Here is a 22745-nt window from a genome sequence, read left to right on the forward strand (position 1 = left end):
TCATATCTGTGAGCACCTAGTGACCAGATACACTCTACATTTCTAATATTATACTTTATTATTTTTAAAATATTTTTTGACAACGTGCCAAATCAGTAGATATTTATAAGCATGAAGCATCTTAAACATGGCAATATATCTCGAAAGATAGAAGTTCTGGGAAAGTACTGTTTTCTCTTGAGCTTGTCTGCTTTCTACATTGTCCGCTTGGTGTGTGTTAGAAAGCTGTTTAAAAAAAACTAAGAAGTTTTTTAGTTACTCCTAAAGGAACTTTTAAATTTGTAAATGACATTAAACTACAACACTTAAAAAACCTAAGAACCTCTTTTACGGGAGAGTCTGGAAAAGAGAAAATACAGAAAATTGAAATAAGGTCAGTGTTTTTAGTGTACCAACTTTGTTTCTCATTTCAGGGATTAACTCTTGATAAGTAATTCCATACTGGTCCATAAAATTTGATATGATGTTATTCTCAAGAAAAGTGCAAAACCTGCTGGACTAATACACTAAGGCAAAATCAAGGGGTAAAAATGTTCTCTTTTTCCAATTTATATTTTTTAAAAATGGAGTGGGAAGCAGAGTCTGGGTTCTGGTTCCTGCCCCCTATTAGTTTTCAAAGTGCAGTTATTTCTGTATTCCGTCATTTATAATTGAGAAAGGTGGACTGAGGGGCTAAATTTCATTATCTGTATCTCTGTCTTGATCACCTTCGCCTTTGGGTCTTTTGGTTCTTTCTAGGGGCTTATTAGAAAATGTGTATAAAACTTGCAGCTACCTAGGAGGATGAAATAGTCACGATATTTACTCTCTGATATATTTCAGGGCAGTTTGTTTATGTGTCCCATTAAAACAGCTTAAAAACTCAAGTATAAATTCAAGAAATATTCTGATTGACACTGATTCAAGTGCATTCTTTTACAAATTCAAGAAGCTTCCTCCTTGTGTCTCCCTTCCCTGTGTCTGCTCATTTAATATCTCCCACCGCTGATGCCTGCCCCTTTCTCTCGACCTGAGGACATCTTCCAAGACTCAAATAACCTCATTTTTTCTTCAACAAACTGCTCCAGTTCACTATTACCCACTTTGACAATTTACCAAATATTGCTTTAGATATATTTTATTTTTATGTAATTATACTTTGAATTTCCAACTCTTTTAAGGTATTATAGCTTTGTCTCCCTCCTCCACCCGGTATGGATTCTTACATACCCCAGATACTCAATAATGGCTCAAATGCTAGTATATCATATTAAGGGGATTAAATTCTGTCCTTCCAACATAACTTAAAGTCCTCAGACATATCTTCCATCTCTCCACCTCTACCATTCTCTCTTATACATACACATGCATACTCCCAGGCTGGCATATTTTTATAGCTGCAAAGAAATGCTAATACGTTTTGTGGATTTATATGGGTAAAACTTAACTGATCTGTGTGTGTGTGTGTCAAGTGCAGTGACTTCTTGGCTTATGGAGACAACTGAACAGAACAGGGGCTTAGAAATCACTACTATATCTCGGCCCTATTGCTAGCTAGGGGACCGTAAGCAAGGATCCCAGCTATCTGGCATATCATCCTCATTTTTAGAATTATAGAATTAAATTCGGGCTTGTTCCATTGACATCAAAGCAATGATTCTATAGGCACATCCACTTTTCTTACCCCCTCTGATGAGCACAGGGTAACTGGGGAAAACTCTAGCCAGTTTTCTTGTATTTGTTCCCAGAAGAGAGATTTTTGTGTCAACACGGAGCATGTCTTACAAAATTTATAGGACAAAAGTACTCTGACATCATACATATGGAAGATAACAGCATACATCTAACTGCATAGTCTCATTTTAGCCTGTCGGCTTGAGAGAGAAAACAAAAATCAGTTCCTTTCCTTTCTGGGGAAGAACTCTTGGAACTCATGCAACCCAGAATTAATTGTGTTTACCATTTGGATATTTGAAAATTAGTCATAAAAGCTGACTTTTCGTGTATGAGACAGGCATTTGTGACCAGCTTATCGGAGAACAGCTCCGAATCCATGTTTCTTCCCAACCCACAGCGGCCTTTTAGAGGTCTCCTCTGGAAAGGTGACACCCGCCCCAACCTTCTGTGGTTTTTCCAAAGAGTCCTCAAGCCTTACTGGACATTCCTACCCCAGAATTTCAGCAGCTAATCTTGCCTCTTCGTTCAAAGAGAAAACAGACACATCAATCAAAAAGTTCCTTCGAGTTCCTGTCCTCTCCCCACGAATGTTCATGTCTTTTCGTGAACTCTTCCTTCCAGCTTTAGGGGGGTTTCCATTTCACTAAAGAAGGATCCCCCTTTTCTCCTATAGCCAGTGCCTCCACCTGTGCTCTGGACCTCAGCCACTCCTGTCTCTTCAGGGTCTTTGCTCCATCGGGTTTCCTGAATTCTATGGTGTCAACCACTTTTCCCTCTCAGCTGGCCCTTTCTCCTTAATTTATAAATAAGATGATCTCCCCTATTTTTAAAAATGAAAAGAAAGAAGGGAAGGGAAGAAGAGAGGAGGAGCGAGCAGGGAGAGGGGAGGGGAGGGGAAAGAACCTGCTGTGATAGTGCCTTACCACATAGTAGCTACTTCTTGAACCCTCTTTCCTTCTCAGACAAGCTTCTGGTAAAACCAGTCTCTCCAGATGTTTCTCATGCATTCCCTAATTCAAGACCTATCTTGGCTTCATTTTGGAATGATGTTTAATGAAAGATGCACATTAAAATGATTGGTAAATTTTTTTTAAAGTACAGATGCCCGGACTTCAGATCTACTGAATCAGAACTTATGGGAATAGAGGCCAGATAGTCGCCGTCTACAAAACCTCCATAACTGATCCTTACGTGATCACCGCTCTACATCATTGATTTTTTAATATAAATTCCTAAGAATCATCTAGGGGACTTCCTGAGCCCCCAGCTTCAATCATAGGCTTTCCCTTATGTCCAAAGACCATCTCCACACAGTGCTTTTTCTCTTTGCTGCCTGAGCTGGGAACTCTGCTCCTGGATTCCTGGCCAGACGGTCAAGGTCAATACACTGCTTGTTCACCATCCGCTCAACCTTTTATTAGGTGCCAGGAGGGATGCCACGGCATCAGATGACGTCCCAGAGCATCTGCTAACAAAGGGGTTAAGAGCTTGTCTCTAGCTGGGGCAGAAACTGAGAAAGGCTCTGAAGAAACTCATATAACTTAAAGGTACAAGATGTCTTCATCGTCTCAAGGCGTTCACAATTTATTTGGGGAAACAGACAAAAATGACCGGAGCGGCCTTGAGAACAGGGGGCCAGGGGTGCTGTGTGAAGGGGTTGATTCATTCTGGAGGAGGCAGGGATGGGCAAGCCGTCATAGAGAGGGTGGCATATAAAGTAGGCCCTGGAGAATGAATGGGATCCTTCCATGTGGGTCCAGAAAAGAGGTGACCTCAGAGCTGCAGAACAGCATGGGGTGCAAGCAGAGAGAGGCAGAAAAACACAGGGAAATCTGCTTAAACGTCACATGTTGCTAAGAAACTCCAGCTCTGTACAACGAGCAGCAAGTGGTGTGAAAGTATATGGCGCTCCCTGGAATGGCAATTCACGCTCCTGGAAGGAGCTGAGCTGGGGGTCCGTGTGTGGAAGCTAGAGGGACAGGACAGGACACCCAGGGTAGGAGTCCGAGGCAGAGAGGCGGGAAAGGCTTGGGGGCGGCAGGTTGCTGCGAGTAGATGAAAGTTTGCATAAGCAGCTTGCAGCCTGGGCCTAGCTGCGACAGCAGGTACTGCGGCATCCTGCAGACGGCGGGAAGGCTGCCTCCTCTCCACATGCGTGCAGCCACAGAAGAGCACTGCAGGGCTGGGGGGTCCAAGCAGGAGCAGTGCTCACAGGTCTATAGATTAACTGTGGGGTCACACCTGCCGCAGACAAAAGCAGGCGTGTTTATACGTAGAACTGGCAAGTCTTCGATAAAACTGGACAGAATTGGAAAGCTCGCTATATGACAAGGCAGTTTTTAAATAGGGTCTCCCTGGAAGTAATCTCGAGGTCAGTTCTCCCGCCTGCAGGGAGAATTGGAGGAAATCCTAGGGTGAGATGCAATTTTTAAGGAAGAAAAGTGGGGAAAACACACAGAATGAGGCAATGGCACTGTAAATACAGGAATCCTCACGAGATGCAAAGCACGGGGATACATGGAAGGGGCGCGGATCTGAAAGGAGGAATTTCTGGAACTCTCTCGTCCCGGCCCTGCCTCCCGTAACAGGGATGAGCTAAATGACGGCAAGATTTCCCTCGGGCTTTAAAGTCTGTGGTGCTCAGAAAGAAGATGGCATAGGTTCTGAGAAAATGAAGGCAGAGCCTCATCAAGAGTGTCACTTAAATGCAGTCTGAGATTTAAAAGAAGGCATTTATTGAAACCTAAAGGCAAATATTCAGGTAATTAAAAAATAACTGGTATGCAGTGACCACTGAAATTATTGCTCAAACTACCAATGAGAACCCCTTGCCACTCTATAGCAAGATATACCTTAGAAAACGATATTGAGGCTCAGAAAATAAAGGAGAAGGGAACTGTTTGGTAAGTGGCTACCGCTTGGCAGCTCTGATGTTAGCTGCTTATATATAGAATAGATGTGATTTCTTTCAGGAAAAAAATGGACTCTCCCTCAACGTTATTCACATTATGCTAATATTAAACATAGCTCTTCAATTTCTATGCCATCAGACTGGCCTTCCAAAAAATGAAGCAGTAGATTTTAGGATTTTTATTTTATTTTTTTTAATTTGGAAAGGAGTTGGTTTTTTGTTTCATCTGCATTAAACTACAATTGGATTGACCACAGTACACATTTTTGCTACAATTTAGTATGATAATGGTATTGACCCAGCACCTCAAAAACCGCAGCAAAATGCAACAGCTGTGTTCTCCAGGTGGGCTTTGTAATACACCTGTCACCTTCTACCCAGACGCAGCCTCCCTGTCCCCCAGGATTTCATTACATGAGCGTCTGATGGAAACAGGGGCCCGCCTTCCCACTACACATTAACCTAAACAGATCAGACTGCCGGTGTCACAGTATCATTCCACTGTTGTTTGTTTTCAGAGTTTTCCTTCCTGTCTAAATAAAACCCCTCCATCCTGTGGACCCTGAGAGAGGGATGTGCCATTCTCTTGACCCACCACATGGCTCTGTCCATACTGATGTGCAACAAATCCTCTAGGGTTGTCTGTATTCCTGGCAACATTTCAATACTAACATGTGGTTACTTTTTTAGAAAGATTTTTCTTTTCCTTCCTGCACTCAAGAGAAGCCATGGAGTTTGTGGGAAAGAGTGGCTTGACTCGCGCATTTTTCCTTCTGAGATAGTGACCCTCGTTTCCTGACCCTTCTTCTTTGACTGCACGTTGTGTCCTAGGAACTCAGAAGGAGAAGCATCTCCTAAATATTTTCGTGGCTTTGAAAGCAATACATCTAGAGATATGGCATGTGAGAAAATTCATAGCGTTCTCAGCATTCACATCCCTCCAAAAGTTAGTAATCAGTCCTCTTTTAATTGTATTTGTAGCTATTTATATTCCATCTGCATTGGTGCCTTGTGCTACTGCGTGCAGAGGTTGTTATAAACAAATACCCACTTAGTGTATGTCAATTCTATTAAATAACTAATTTCTGGCAAAGAGCCTGTTCGAATATAACAGAAAGCTGATATATATATATTTACCACTACTGTTATTTTTTCCAAGTAGGACAATGAGTTGCTTTGTTTTATTTTTTTTTCATTTCCAAAGTTCATGAGAACAGTCTGTATTTCTATTTTCAATGACATAAGGAAATATCTCCTTGAAATGCTATTGAAATGGAATAAAGATATTTCTTAGGATTATTTAATTTACTTTCTAGTTTTAGAGCCACAGCAAATTTCACATTTGGGTATATATTTTCCCTACCAAATAACAGAATCTTAAAAATAATGAGAACATAATTTGTATTTTCCGCCTCATATGGACTTTCTGAGTCTGTAATGGATCAAGGCTTTCCCTCCACCTTGAGGCATTAGAACAAAAATATTCAGTCCTCCCTGTAACTTGCTCTCAGTAGAAGAGCATGTACTCTGAATTATTTTATCAGTAATGGTGACAAATTCTGCTAAAAGATCTATGCTTTGGCACGTATTTGGCCTTCAAATCCTCAGCTAACATCTGTGGTTTAATAAAATTTGAACAGAATTTTATTAAACTGAACAATGGCACACACCCAAGGGAAATTGTGTGAAAATGCCATTTCTGATTAAGTAGTGACAGAATGCTCAGGAAAACCTAGCGATTTGATGTACGTGTAAACAGTATCTATAGTGTGTGATTCAATACGGGACTCACGCTTATCCACAAAAAACAGTGAAGTGAAGCTTCACCAACTTAATAGAGGACCCTTCTCACCAGTTTATAAGACACGTCTGCTTCTGCAAGTCACTTCCGTGGCAAATTTAGGTTCACCTGGAAACAAATAAGGGGAAATAGTATGCACTAGAGACCCAGGGTATGGCTGGCTCTGTGAGCAGTAGTAAATGGAGGGAGGACAGGAAAGGGTCATTACATTTTTCTACCTTCAGTATATTTTTACAAAACCTCATTTATAATCCTCATAAATATATCATGATGAAGACTTGGTGATGGGAAGTTGGAGGTTGAAGAGAAGAAGTAAAAAGTTGCACATGTGGGAAGCTTGGAGAACAGAGCAAACCTATGAGATTCACTTCAACTCAACCACGCCTTAGTGTGTTTAGTACATATCTCCTACTGTACTTTGCACAAGAACTCAGTCAGAGCTAGAATCTTTGATGCCCCCCCAACGAAACCAGAATCCAACCTTAGTTTATTACGATGTCTCACGTCCTACTGTGTTCCCAACACGCCATGTACTTCCAAGCTTCCATCTTCCCAATCTGATTCAATTTTCAATTTAACTGCTCTCTTTCCTAGGAAGCTGTCCCTGTATCATCCAGTCAGAATCTACTTTTCTTTGCTTCCATAGTACTTTGCTTAAATATTAGACTCATTCCATTGTGCTTGGTTGGTTGTTCACGTATCCATCTTCCAGATGAAATATAAACTTCTTTTAAAAATGAGGAATTTTTAAATCTCTTGTATACAACACAGTGTTATTGATGTAGTATTTGACAATAAATATGGAAAAAGTTGAAGCCATAGCCCCCTTCCTGATAAATGTAAATATTCAGAAAGAAGAGATTGACAGTACCTAAATACTCATTTTTCCATTCATGTATGCAGGAAAGGTGTGAAATTTTACAGGGTATATTTTAACCTTCTCTGCAGCCACTCTTTCTCGCAGTCAAAACCTGTCAAGATAACCAACTAAAGACTGTTTTTTATCATTGGTAAAAGGAGATGATTAAATTACACAATGTATATAGTCCTTCCCTGCCTAAAGTTCTATTACTACTTTCAAAATTTCACCATGAGCAAAATAGAATTTTATCACTAAGTGCAATTCTGTCTGCCTTGGACTTCTGAGAAGAGTTTCTTATGAAAACAGAAAAAGTTACCTTTAGCATTGGTTCAACCATTATTAAATATATTTCAATATATATGTTTCAAACAATATTTTTTAAAATTTTTGTTTATTTATTCTCCCCCCACCTTGGCTCGCCAGGGGGCACTCGGCTCACCACGTGGGCACTTGGCTCACTGTGCAGGGACACTTTCTCTTCTTTTTCACCAGGAGGCCCCAGAGTTCAAACCTGGGTCCTCCCATATGGTAGGCAGAGGCCTTATCACTTGAGCCACATCCACTTCCCCAAACATAATATTTTAAGAAAACCTGAATCTCAAGACATGTTTTAAAATGCTATTTAATGTTCTCCCTAAGTTATTTGAATTTATTTGTGCTTATACAATAGAGGGCCAAAAAATTACTAGAAATTATAGGAAATACACGTGTCAACTGCATGGGAGAATCATTTAGTATTGACTTTGGTCATTCAGATTAAAAACCATGGAAATGCATGGGTCCCTTTCGTAGGCCCACAGTTTTTATGAAGAACAAGCAAGATACACATAATTTTTAAAAAATTCCTCTTCAGTATGCTGTAGTGCAGGAGAAATTCCCAAGGCAGAAACATGGGTTGAGTGATTTCCATACTGGGAAAGAAGAAGGCATTGTTAGGTTTCCTTAAGCACAAGAGGAAGACAAAGAGACAGGTCTTAATGACCTCCGGGAATTGGAGGATGCGCAACTTCAATATTTTGGAAGCAAAAAGCTATTTTTCAAATGTCCCTTTCCCTCAGAAATAGTATACCACAAAGACGATTTTGAGTCTTGACTAAGTCCTGTAAGGACACAAAGAAAGAACCACTCTCCTGCCAGCACAGGTTCTAATCAGTGCACTTGAAAATTCTCTTCGAAAGTTCCCCTGCTCGTTATGCCCTCTTTTTGTATTAACGTTGACGCATAGAGATTGACAGATACTATCTTATTACTAAAGACAGGGACTTGGTAGGTAATTTATTGTTAATTAACCAGAAAACATTTCTTGAGTCCTACCATGTGCATATGCTCTGCAGGGTACTTGAGAGTTTACAAAGAAGCATGAGGTCTATCCTTTCTCACATGGGTTTTAAAATTGATTGAATAGACCGTCTATCTATGAAAAGCTTCATAATAAAAGGCAGCTACTGACTAGTTATTCCTTTACACATTAGTCACCGTCAGAAACAGATCAATGAAATAAATAGTTTGGTTAAAAATAAATGACCTCCATCCCGGAATTTAAATTGCCATTGATTTTCTAAAACAGTTGCGTTGGTAAGTTTTCAAGGCTAGCGAGTAGAGGATAATGTAAGCAGGAATTACTGTTATGTTGCTAAATAGTTTAACTTTTTAATCAGAAATACGGTGAGTTATCAGTCCATATTAAAGAGACAAGAGACCCAACCAATGTTCTTAATAGAATCTGTTAAGATTTTAATAGATGTTGGGGGCCTTTTTTATAGAGTATAGTGTTCTTTTTACCACGTGGAACTTTCTGTGTAGAAACGGGTCGTTCACTTGGCCTGAAATCCAGCATGCTAGGTTGTATTGCCATTCTGTTTCTTGTTGAACCATTTTATAGATCAAAAACAGTCAGCTCTTGGGAATCTCCCGTGGGTCGTTAGAGCCGCAGCTGAGGTCTCTGTCAGTCTCCTCCTTACTTTCTCTTTTAACCCTATTGTGAGGATTTACGGAGAATCACACACTCCAAATATATTCCAGGACTAGAAGACAGACATCCGAGGGAGAAGCAGGGGCTGTGGGTCTGGGCCTGCTCCCTGGGCCTTCTGTCCCAACACATCTACCTCGTTGCTCTAGCCTAATAGAGACGGATCCCTGAGACATCAGTGAAGCGGAGCGGGTGTGGTTCTGTGGTTGAGCGCCTGCTTCACATGTGCAAGGTCCCAGGTTCAATCCCCGGTACCTCCTGGGGAAAAAAAAAATCAGCTGACCTAGGAAGCATTGCTGATACATTTCTCTTTCTTTTTTCTCACTGATCAGTGATTTTTACCGCCCTGCACAGGCTCCTCTCAAGAAAACTGCACTCTCATGTAGTAATTCGAAGAGCATTTCAGTAGAGTGGTAAAGGCTCTGCGGTGTGTATAGGAGTAAATGGGCAGGGGAAGGAATTAAATGAAGCCTGTTATTTTTTCAACATGATCTTCATGGAACTCCTACATTAGAACCACGGGGGAGTTTATAAAAGACAGAGTCCAACAGCCCATCAGAAAAAGAGTAGCCTGGCATCTCCAGAGGGAGACCCAGGAATCTACATTTACTTTTTTTGGTCAAAAACGATTTCAAATATACTAAAATATACAGAGTGGCACACAACAAAACGCCTGGGTACCCACCAGCTGGGGTTGTAATTCTTAATATCTTTGTTTGATTTTGGTCTGCTTTATTTTGTTTTGCTTCACAAACGAAAGATTGCAGAGTTCAGCATATGGGCATGACCTCTCTGATCCCACTCTCCACCCCAGGTAGATTACCGCGATCCTGAAGCACCTCACCTGCTCATGATTTAGACCTAGATAGTTAATATAATTGATAGCACATTTATGCATCGTTTGTATATTTTTAATTTTATATAAATCACATCGAACAGTGTCCATCATTTTGCAACTTTTTTTTTTTTTTTGGTTGCGGAGATATTTCACTGTTGGTGTACGTAACTTGAGACCAGTTATTTTAAATGTGTAGCATGGCACCTGCATAGTTAAGATTTTCTTTGGGTGATTTTTATGTATGGTAAACTGAGAATATGGGAAAACAGTGAATCAGGCCAAAGCCTTCACAGCCTACAGAGGAGTGACAAGGAAATCTGTGGGTATGAACTTTGGGGTAAACGGGGTGGCTACCCCCTGCCTGGGCCCCATTGAAGAAAATCTACCCTCAACTGAGCAAGTTCAGGTGGAAAGCATATGGAGAGGGTGCTTTCTTTTTCTTTGCACAAGTAAGAAACATTTTTAGGGTTTGCTGATTGTAAGGCATAGAGTAACTTTTGGCATAGTTTTTGGGGTGATCCCAAAACCAGGGGGTGTTTTGCAAGACCTACAAGAACATTGGTCTAACTTCTTGGAGTAAAATAACATATTATTATCTGTCTTAAATACTTTTTGTATCTGTATTTTTGATGGTTCTTTTTTTAAACTTAAACACTCTATATCCACCAAGTAAAAAATAACTGCATATTTTAAATTGTTCCATAATCAATGTTTGTTGCACAGAGAGAACAAATGACCAAAAAAAATGACTATTCAGTACTTCTTGCTAAAGTTATTTAAAAGCTCTAAATGATAAAAATAAATGAGATAAAAAGTTAAAGCTTTTAGCCTGTTTGAATGTCAGTGAGAAAATGCAGAAAAAATAAACATATTCTCTTTTACTTTTTCTTGAGGAAATAGTTTTTCATGACAAGTTGTGTCATATCTTCAAAACTTTGAAGTGTATTTACTTAAATCACTATTTGGGTCAAGTGTTTATCAACATTATCAAGTGAAGAATTTTATTAAATTCCATCACGTTGCATTGCATGGAACTAGTTGCCATTTGATTTAAAGATTAAAATTTGTCAAGAATATGTTTCTTAGTTCATCACAAGCATTGTATAGCTAATCCATTGGATGTCTACCTTCAGACCACAAATGCGGAACTTTCTAAATCTATTTTATATGCTCACTTACTAGACCTCTTTAAATCTTAGCTTTCCCATAAGAGTCCCATCATATCAGTTTCCACAAAATGATAATTTGGGATTATGGCCAAAAGAGTCAAGGTCATAATAGTATTCTTTCCTATCTTTGAGCTAAAAGAAACAATATAAATATTCAAGAATTTGTCCAATCTGTGAGAAGTGGAATTCTGATGGAGAAAAGAGGAAGGAGCTGGTCATAAATCAAGTTGGTCCCCAGCAGGATTCAACATATTGAGGGGAACAGCTTCAGAAAGAGATGACCAGGATCTCAACAGACCTGGCTGTGGCAGGTGGCATTTAGGGGGTCAGAAGTATAGATAAATTTTCTCTACACATATGAAAATGGATATATAGCATATGTACAGTTTAGTAAACTTATTTACTAAATAAGGTTTAGTAAATGAACCTTGTTTACTGGACCTCTCCTCTATAGATAAATAGAGCTTTTCAATGATTATTTAAAAGCTTCAGAGTATGCTGATACATGGATAGACCAGCTTTTTTTTTTTAAATGCTCATGATTCGGAAAAGGTAGGGGGAAGAATCATAAAGATGTATTAGGCAGTTAACTAATAAGATTTGGGGGGAGGTGTCCCTACCTGTGCTGTTATCAGCTTTTTAAAAGCATGATTCATAGTAATTTATGTTGTCGCCACTTTTATTCTCTGGTTCGGGCAGACTTTGGAATGAAGAAATGCAACCTCAGTGTAATCAAACTGCATTTAATCACAGCTCAGTACTGATCTTGAACCTGGTCAGGGCGATGATGGAAATGCCCCCTGGTGTGGCTGCACAAGCCTGGCTGAAGCACCTGCCTGGCCTGAGGCATGGGTGGAAGTGCCTTCAGCATTACAGTCCACCCTGGGCCAAGACACAAGCCTGGCCGAGGCAGTGGTGGGAGGGCACAGCTTGGCGCTGCTGCTCAACTTGCCGCTCGATGTTCATTGTTGGAGCTTGGCTCAGTTGTTACAGCTTGGCTCCATGTGCTTGCAGCTCAGCTCGGTGGCTTGACTCAGTGTCATAGCTCGACTTGCGGCTCGGTGTTCGGCTTGGCTCAGCATTCACAACTCAATGTTCCTCTGATAGGGGTGAAGATGGAATGCACACTCAGCACTTCAGGGCGCTCTTGATATAGTCTAGCTGTGTCACCGCCCCGGGGGGGTGGAGCCCCAGTTGTGATGTTCTGATTGGTCAATCATGGGTTCCAAGCAAGGGCATTGGTTAGGGTTTGAAAACAAGATAGCATGTTATATAAATAGGGTATCCTAACTGGGAGATGCTGACTGGCTGACTATGAGAGGTGTTGACTGGCTATTAATTAAAGCAATGGATTCTATTGGTTGAATACTCTCTTACCTTATTGGTCGACTCAGGTCCCTCTTCCCATTGGTTAGCTCAGGATCCCTCTGCATAGCGGTCCCAGGCTCAGTTACCTGCCTGCTCCTTCAATTTATTTATTTTTTGTTTATAATAAACCTTCACTTTAATACCTAAGAAGTTATAATAGTAATCACTCACGTATCTTTTTTTTTCATTTATTTTCCATTTATTTCTCTCCACCCCACCCACCCCCCATTTTCTGCTCTCTGTGTCTATTTGCTGTGTGTTCTTCTGTGTCCTCTTTTATTCTTATCAGCAGCACTGGGAATCGGTGTCTCTTTTTGTTGCATCATCTTGCTGCATCAGCTCTCTGTGTGTGCCACGCCACTCCTGATGAACGCTACGCTTTTTTGTGCAGGGTGGCTCTCCTTGCGGCATGTGCTCCTGTGGGGCTCCCCTACACAGGGGACACTCCTGCATGGCACAGCACTCCTTGCACACATCAGCGCTGCGCATGGGCCAGCTCACCACGCAGGCCAGGAGGCCCTGGGTTTGAACCCTGGACCTCCCATGTGGAACGCGGACGCTCTATCAGTTGAGCCAAATCCGCTTCCCACTAACATATCTTATAAGCACATTCTTGTAAGAATTTCAAAATCTACAGAAAAGAACATGGGTGCCCTGCTGCCCCCCCAAGGATGGTGGCTCCCCAGCTCAGTGGAATCCCTCCAGGTTATTTTCCATGCTTCTACTACACACATACAGAAATACAGAATTCTGTGGTGTGTGCATGTGTGTGTGGCTGTGTGTTAGTTCACAATTAGAATTTCACGCTTACAGTATTGTTCTTTGCCTTGCTTTCCTCATGCAACAGACCCTCTAAGAGGGTTTTTCCTGTGAGAAGCAGGGGCCCCAAATTCAGTTGTGCATTCTGTGCCCTGCACAAGGTCTAAAGAGCGAAGTAGGGCCTGACGGCAACATTTATTCAAGCAGTGGGTCCTGGAACAGGATGAGGGGTGGAAAGCCACATCTGTCCAAAGGGGTGCATTTTACTAACGTACTGCCCAGGCTACTCCTGGCTCTACCATTTTATATGAATCTACCTCTCACTTAGCAACTACTGCACAGCCGTCCAAGAAATAAAGGCACCGTAATGTATTCATTTATTTAAACAGCAGTTTTCTATTCATGGCCATTTGGGAAAAGTAAAACCTTAGTGAACACCAGTATCTTTTCTTTTCCCCCCTGGCGCAAGTTATTCTCTGGGTTAGACATTTAAAATTAGAATTGCCAGGTGAAGGACATACCCTAAGTTAATTTTAATAGGCACCGTCAAACTTCTCTCCAAAAAGGCTCTATCAACTCCCATTTCCAAAGGTATTTTCAACCCTGAATGTGGTCGAGATTTTTTTTTTTTTTTACAGTCTGATAGATGAAAAAGAGTCATCTCATTTTTAAATTTAATTCACATTGCCTTGATTACCAGTGGAGTTTTGAGGTTTTAGATCATTAGTATTTTTTCTTCTATGAATAGACTTTTTTCAATGCTTTGACTATTCTGTTTGGTTGTCTTTTATAATATCCTAATTTTTTGTTATATATTCACTAAGTATTTTTCCCAGTCTGTCAATTGCCTTAACTTTTATCAATCTTTTCCTCAGTGGATTTTTAAACATATAATGTCTTATTTCAAAGAATGCTGGGGTGGTTTTATTTTTAAAAGATTTTATACAAATTATTATTCCTTCCTTCTTTCAGATAAATTTTAGATTATCCTATTAAAATATCTGTGGGCAAAAAGTACATCATGTTTGGGATTTATGTAAAATATTATTTTTAAAATGTAGGGAAGAATAAGTAAAAAACCAAAATTGACAAATTATTGTTCATTTTAAACTGGTAGGTAGATGGGAGTTTATTATACTATTTTTCTTTACTTTTGCATATATTCGAAGCTATCCATTCTAAAAAAATGTTGCCTGTTTCTTCTGGAATTTTTTTTTTTTTTAATCATGTTTTTAAATTCCCCATGGAGCTTTGATTTGGACACCTTTGGATTTCTAAATTAAAGAGAATTAACATTTCTTTGATGCAACAAACATTTATTTTGTGATTGGCCTGTGACAAACTACTACTCTAAATTCTTGGGTTACAGCATTGAATAAAACAGAACAAGGCGGCAGACTTGGCCCAGTGGTTAGGGCGTCCGCCTACCACATGGGAGGTCCACAGTTCAAACCCCGGGCCTCCTTGACCAGTGTGGAGCTGGCCTATGGGCAGTGCTGATGTGCACGAGGAGTGCCGTGCCACACAGGGGTGTCCCCGCGTAGGGGAGCCCCACGCGCCAGGAGTGCGCCCCGTAAGGACAGCCGCCCAGCACGAAAGAAAGTTCAGCCTGCCCAGGAATGGCACCACACACACAGAGGGCTGACATAACCAGATGACGCAACCAAAAGAAACACAGATTCCCGTGCCAAGGATTTCAACAGAAGCGGACAAAGAAGATGCAGCAAATAGCACAGAGAACAGACAACCAGGGAGGAGGGGAGAGAAATAAATAAATAAATCTTTAAAAAAAAAACAAAAAACAGAACAAGAGCACAGCCTTTGTGTGATTGACATTTGGAGGGAAAACAGATGATATGCATAACAAATTAGTTACGAAGTATGCTCAAACTAGTTTTCCTCTCCAGAACAATTACATATCTCTCCATTTGTTCAGATATTCTTTAACATCTTTTGGTGACCTTTTTGTTATTCTCCATAAAAAGCTTACTCATTTCTTTTTCGGTCACTCCTGGGTATTTTACATTCTTTGTTGTTTCTGTGGTTTGAATTACTTTTGCTTTCCCATTTTCTAAATGGCTAATGGCAGTAGATAAGAATGTTCTTGGGTTTTTCTTTGTTGATCCAAATTCTTTATTTGTTCTAGTAGATTATCAGTTTATTCTCTAGAATTTTCGAGGTACATGTTCTCTACCTTTGTAGTACATCATCTCCGTTTTGTTCTTGTTTCTGTTTTTGTTGCATTGGGTAGAACCTCACATACAATGTTAAATAGCATACGTGATAGGGAGCCCTTACATTTTCCTAATTTTATAGGAATTTTCTGATGTTTCACCATTATCCTCAATGCTTGTTCTAATTGTTTCATACTTTTAATCAAGTTAGGAAGGATGCCTTCTAAGTTCTTGGAACCTAAGAGAGATTTTTGAAAAGTTCATTTGTTCCCTTTTTAGTCACCAGCAGGTGACACACACTCCACATGTTAGTAGTAAGGAAATGAATGACAACAAAGAATTTACTCTGAATTCATACATTCATGGACAATTTAGTGCAAAACATTAATAATTTAAGTAAATTTAGAATTCCAAACATCATAAGAGCACTGTCTTGCGTTTTCAAAGTTTATCTTGCTACTAAAGAAAAATCAAAATGGCAATTCTTAGATTTGCCTGGGATTATAATACTAAGCAAGAAAAAAGAGAAAAGAAATTTCCCCTTCACTGAAGTTGTAGAACTAAAGTTAAGAAACAATGACTCATTCATTCATTCAAGGAATCAGTCCGGAGAAAGCCTTCTCCATTAGAGGGACATGGTACTTGAAACCAACAGTTTTGTATGACATGCCCAGGTGTGTTATAGCCAAAGGAGCAGTATTATGTGGGTAAAAAAAAAATTACATGGGTTGTCAAATAAAATACAGGATGCTGCTTACATTTGAATTTCAGACAGAGTGAAAACTGGTATAAGTATATGTCATGCAGTATTGGTCCCATTAAATGTTGAGAACATGTTTGGACTAAAGCATTACTTCTCTCTTTTTTTAATTCAAATATAACTGGGCACTTTTTTTTTTTTAATTTACTAAATCTGGAGATACTAGTCACAAATGGGAAATAATATGGCATATTTGAAAAACCAAAAGGTAGTTTTTACTACTAGCACAATACTTCCCAAAGCATACTGTGTTTTACTTGAGATCTATGGTTTACAAGAGTTTACATAAGGATTTTTAAAATTTTGATAATTTTATATGTTCAAATGTATTAGGAAAATACTAAGTTATAATTTATATGCTATATACCATTTGTATATAAAAACAATATGATTTAACTCTAAAAAGGTGAGAAACATATTAAGGAAGATATAGTGTTGGTACTCAGGATGACTGACTTTTTAGAATTATGTATTTTAATAATTTTAAAGTTATTTAATATCCTTCCTTTGGAATACTTTATAACTTCATACATATGTCTACATGTACTATGTGTATTAGTCAGCCAAAGTGGTGCTGATGCAAAATACCAGAAATCTGTTGGCTTTCATAAAGGGTATTTATTTGGGGTAGAAGCTTAGAGTTACCAGGCCATAAAGCTTAAGTTACTTCACTCTCCAAAGTCTTTTGCCACGTACTGGAGCAAGATGGCTGCCAACATCTGCCAGGGTTCAGGTTTCCTGGGTTCCTTTCTTCCTGGGGCTCATTTCTCTCCAGGCTCAGCTGCTCTGCTCTCTGCTGTATGCTTACTTCCCAAGCTCCAGCTCAAAACCCCACCCTTCTTTCTCCTTAGTGTGGTTTCTCTGTGAGTCCCTGTCCACCAAGGGGGCAGGGCTACTGATGTGGCCCCATCAAAGCCTTAATCATTATTTAATCAAGTAAAAGTGAAACCTCTGAATCCAATGTGGTCTAATATGCCCAAAAGGACAGACCAGTTTACAAACATAATCCAATACCTATTTTTGCAATTCGTAAACAATATCAAACAGCCACAGTATGCATATATATAATGGTCTATTATACATGTATATAGGTATCTGTATGCACATACATATAAAATATTCAAAAGGAGAAATTAAATAAGTGGTTATTTTGTTTTAAGAGAGAGGTCTGCCTGTACTAGAAGTCAGATTTTCCTTTTAAAATTATTTGCAAGCAATTTATTAATGTTTTGAAAGGTAAAGTACTGCTGACTGATTTAAAGTCTTCATGTCATCAGAAACACAATGAATACCCAAGCTGCCTTGCTTAATAAACTGGCACTGTAGGGTTAAAAAAAAGCCAAACCTAATCTAACCATTTTTTAATTTTCTGGCTGAAGAATAGTTTTTAAATCTCTGACAGGAAAAACAGAGATCATTTCATAATTTTGTAATAGCTGCTTTATTAGAATTAAACTCTTGTCTCAAAACCATTTAAATTCTTGGCCTCACATTATGTATAATCTATATAATAAATGCTTGAAATTGGCTTGAATTAAGCCAGATTTAAACCTGGATCTCTTCCTTCAGCACTGCTCTTCTGCCAATTGACTTCTTACTGCCCTTTGCTCTTAGTTTAATAAGTTATTGATATTATAATTCTATTTGATATGAACGTTTTAGCACTGCTGGATTGGATGAAACAGGCATGCATGCTCTAGCTGAAAAATTCCATTTTCTGGTTCTATGTAAAGCAACATCTAAAGCAGTAGAGAGGAGAAACAGTTATATTTTCAGAAATAGTTACACCAGACTGTTTCTTGGAGATAATTTATTTTTCATCTTCAGATACTATGACTATTTTTGGTAGGGCTAGACTTTAATACACAGACCAGTTTAGCTTTCTTTCCTGTTAAACAAACCCACAACGAAACTGCCTACACACTGAAGATACTGTGATGATCCCTTACCATATATATATTCCTAAATATATGTTCAAAGTAAAAAGATCCAAATCCACAAGAGCATGAAATATTTATTTTAAAAGTCATGCATCAGATTGTACTGTCTGTAATTAAAAGAAGATTCAAATTGGTAATAAAGGTAAGAGCAATACTTGCTCTAAATATTAAAGAAAGATGTTGGATTCCCAGAAGGTTCTGGAGCTCAATTATCCTCTATTTGCAAAAGAGCTGTAGCCAGGACAATGGCTGTGACTGGCTGGGCAATTCCATGGAGCTGCATCTTTGGAAATTTCTTCTGTTCACATTCTATGACCAAACAGTTCAATTCCGCTGCACTGTATCCAATAAGAGATAAATAGATGAATTTGTACACAAATCTCTTACCTTGAATTTTACAAATCATATCCCCATCATAATAATACCTTAATGCATGACTGAGTTTCTCATAGTTCATTGTCAGTTTATTTTTACATTGTCCCCATTTCTGAGCAACGAGTTCAGGCTGATTTAGCCTAAACTCACCTTGAACACCAACCCAAGAAATGCACTCTCTAGCATCCTTGTCAGTAAGAAGTTCTAGCAATAATTGCCATAACTGGATTTGGTCATTGTGTCTTGTCCTATTTCCACGTGTACATCTATCTTCTGAAATCCTTGGAGCTCACTGCACTTTAGCTGCCTTTGCACTACTGTTTGGAATTTTAATGGTAGTTGGTAGAGCAACTGCACTGATGCTGGAATGATTTGCACAGGTTGATGAATTGTAACTATCTCATTCATCTGTTGTTCTTGGCTTGCTACTACATGTTTTCGAAGGCGCTCCAGATGACTCCAGAGAATTTCTCCCTGAGGGATCCGCTGAAAACAATCTTCACGGATAAGACCACATAATTCTCTTCCCAGAATGTTGAGGGAGGTGAGGTCTGTATCAGTTATGTTGATTCCTTCATTTCCCCAAGTACCCAATGCAGGACCTGGCCTGTGAACCACTGTGTAGGACCATAGGGTACCCCAAGGCATTCTGGCTCTATAACCTTCCCATCTTGTCATTTGTTCGGAGGTTCCATTTGAAAAGGCTGTGATGTTTTTTATGCCATCAAGGGTTATCACTTGAGCTTGCTCCACAAGATGTGCCTCAGCCTCAGCATGGCAGGCATCTGGATCAATAACTACTTTAAAACAGTTTCTGCAGGTTTGACAGTTTGAACTACGTTTAACCTTGGCTCAATTCCTTGGTAAGAAATTACCTGTACATTAAGTTGTACAGTTCCATCTGTGTTTACTCCTTGGTCAAACAAACTTCGTTCAGGATCCAGCTGGTTGCCCCTTGTCAGCAAATTTCATGATCATCCAACGAATACTGCAGTCTTGGTTCTAGTAGTTTCTTTATCTACTGGCTCATTGAAGTCTATGGCTTGGCTTATGCATTCAGTGGAGGTGTAGATTTGTTCTACAGTGCTTTCGTCTCTGCATTTGGGTTTCTTTGTTCCATGAATCCCAGTTTCTATCAGCTTCTCGGCTTCTCTTTGAGTCATGGGTGATTTATTTCAGAGTATCAGTTCCACTCCAGATTCAGCCTTGCTGCCCTCGCCAGTGCTCCTGCTCCACCTGCAGCCTCTCTCTGGGCAAGACCTCAAGCTCCTGCAACTCCAGAATGAGGCCTTGCGCCCTTCCTGCAGAATCAGTGCTGATACTGAAAAAAAAAAAAAAAAAGGACCTGGGCTGCTTTTATAATGGGAAAAATCTTAGAGTAAAAGTTTACAGTTTCGAGGCCATGACATGTCCAAGTAACACAAAGCACCATCACGATGCTTTCTCACCGAAGTCAGCTGCTGTTGATTCTGGGGTCCTGCCACGTGGTGAAGATGACCACTGAGCTCTGCAGAGGTCCCTGCCTTCCCCTCCAGAACCTACTGTCTCCCAGAGCTCAGCTGTGGGCCACAAGGCACAGGGCTTTTCTCTTACCGGACCTTTTCCCTTAGTGACTGCTTTTCCGTGATTCAGCTGTGAGCTGCCAGGCATGTGGTTTGTCTCTTTAGCTTTCAGCGACTCCATGGGCTCAGCCTCTCAGGGCCCTGTTCCATGCTTCTGTGCTCTGCTGGTTGCAGACTCTGGGACTTCTCTCACCCTCCGGTCCTCTCTTTCACATGACAAGATCAGTGTTGGGGCTCCCTTTCTCCTGTGTGTATCTCTGTGTTTCCCTTTATATCACACCCTGCAAGAAGCCAGAGATCCAAACTGACACAGACCAATCAAAAACCCTAAACTGATCTTATTTAAGTAATCTGATCAAAGGCTCTTTAACTGAATAATGCAATCATAGGGTACCTCGGCCATAGGAACAGATTAGGTTAAGAACATTTTATTTTGCTTGGAATCACAGATGGAGAACCAGCGCCAAAGCCTGGTTAATGGGCTTTTAATTGCGGTTATGGGTTAATGAATGTAACCTAATCAAAGGGTTTTGGCCGTTAATTAGGTTAATTTGATTAAGGGACTTTTTTTTTTCCCTAATACAGAACTATTTGTTTATTTTTTTCTTTCACTTAATATAATGTGTTTTTGTCTGATATTAACATCTTATAACGTTAACATACATTTGTTCAGTTTCAAAGAAAACCAGTCTTATATAGGCAATATTACCCATATTCATAGTTCACATGAAGTTTTACTATGCTACACAGTCCCATGTTACATTTTTTAGCTGTCCATTTAGTAATATACATGACCTTAGACTTTTCCTTTCAACCACTGTGAAACATTGTTGTGCTTTCACCTTTTCTATTCATTTCCAAATATTAATACACATTCTTTTCACCAATTCTGTCCAAGTTAACTCTCAGGTTTCCAGTCTCTAACCTCATTCTATTTTCTGGTAACCTATATTCGTTATTAACTTCATGAGATTACACAATGTGTTTCGTTCATAATAGTGCAATCATATTGTTTTTGTCGTTTTGGTCTGGCTTCACTCAACATAATGTCCTCCAGGTTCATCCATGTTGTTATATGCTTTATGACTTCATTTCTTCTTACAGCTGCATAATATTCCATTGTGTGTATGCACCACAGTTTGTTTATTCATTCATCAGTTGATGGACACCTGGATGTTTCCAGGTTTTGGCAATTGTGAATAACACCACTATGGATATTGGTGTGCAGATGTGTGTTCATGTCACTGCTCTCAGTTCTTCTGGATAGTGGTATTACTGGGCCACATAGCAAATCTATATTCAACTTCCTTAGGAACTGCCAAACAATCCTCCACAGTGACTGTACCATTCTACATTCCCACCAACAATGAAAAAGTGTTCCTATCTGTAGCAGTTTGATATTATTCATGAATTCCAAAGAGAAATATTGGATTATGTTTGTAAACAGATCTTTTCCTCCGGGCATATTAGATTATATTGGATTCATAGGTTTACTTGATTAAGTAATTATTTAAACCTCTTGTGCCAGTAGGGCACCAAAGGGTGGGGACTCACAGATAAAAGGCATGACAAAGGGCAGAGCTGAGGGCTTTTGATGTCGGAGTTTTAATGTTGGCATTTGATGCTGAAGCCTTAAGCTAAAGCCCTGGGAAGTAAGCTCACAGAGGAGAGAGAAGCCAGTCCCAGAAAGAGAGGAACACTGAGCTCAGGAAGAAGCAAGTCCTGGGAAGAAAGGAACCCTGAACCCAGAGAGAAGCCAGACCCTGGAAGGGAGGAACCCAGGAAGCCTGAGCACTCGCAGCCGCTGGCAGCCATCTTGCTCCAATACATGAAAATAGACTTTGGTGAGGGAAGTAACTTACACTTATGGTCTGTTATCTGTAAACTCCTACCCCAAATAAATACCTTTTATAAAAGCCAATAGGCTTCTGGTGTTTTGCATCAGCACCCCTTTGGTTAACTAATACATTATTTCTCCTATCCTCTCCAACACTTGTAGTTCTCTGTCTTTTTAATAGTGGCCATTCTGATAGTTACGAAATGATATCACATTGTAGCTTTGATTTGCATTTCCCTAATTGCTAGTGACAATGAACATTTTCACATGTTTTTTCATTTTTATTTCTTCTTTGGACAAATGTCTATTCAAGTCTTCTACCCATTTTTTAATTGGGTCATTTGTCTTTTTATTGTTGAGTTGTAGCATCTCTATATATCATGGATATTAAATCCTTATCAGATATGTGGTTTCCAAATACTTTCTCCCACTGCATCAGCTGCTTTTTCACCCTTTTGACAAAGTCCTTTGAAGTGCAAAAGTGTTTAATTTTGAGGAAGTCCTATTTATCTATTTTTTCTTTTATTGCTCATGCTTTGGGTATAAGGTCCAAGAAACCACCACCTACCACAAGATCTTTAAGATGTTTCCCTACATTTTCTTCTAGTAGTCTTATGGTCCTGGCTCTTACATTTAGGCTTTTGAACGATTTTGAGATGATTCTTGTATAGGGAGTGATATAGGGATCCTCTTTCATTTTTTATTTTATGGATATCCAGTTCTCCCAGAATCACCTGTTGAAGAGACTGTTTTGTCCATTTAAT

The 22745-nt window shown here is 39.6% G+C and overlaps 1 protein-coding gene and 1 pseudogene across 2 annotated transcripts in view; one reads left to right on the plus strand and one right to left on the minus strand.

Moving 5' to 3' along the window:
• Positions 1 to 22745, plus strand: part of DLC1 (DLC1 Rho GTPase activating protein) — a 507940-nt gene that overhangs the window by 161936 nt on the left and 323259 nt on the right. The window lies entirely within an intron of this gene.
• On the minus strand, positions 18413 to 19745 carry LOC101440665 (GA-binding protein alpha chain pseudogene; annotated as a pseudogene).

The sequence above is a fragment of the Dasypus novemcinctus genome, chromosome 29, assembly GCF_030445035.2.
Source record: "Dasypus novemcinctus isolate mDasNov1 chromosome 29, mDasNov1.1.hap2, whole genome shotgun sequence".
Lineage (NCBI taxonomy): Eukaryota > Metazoa > Chordata > Mammalia > Cingulata > Dasypodidae > Dasypus > Dasypus novemcinctus.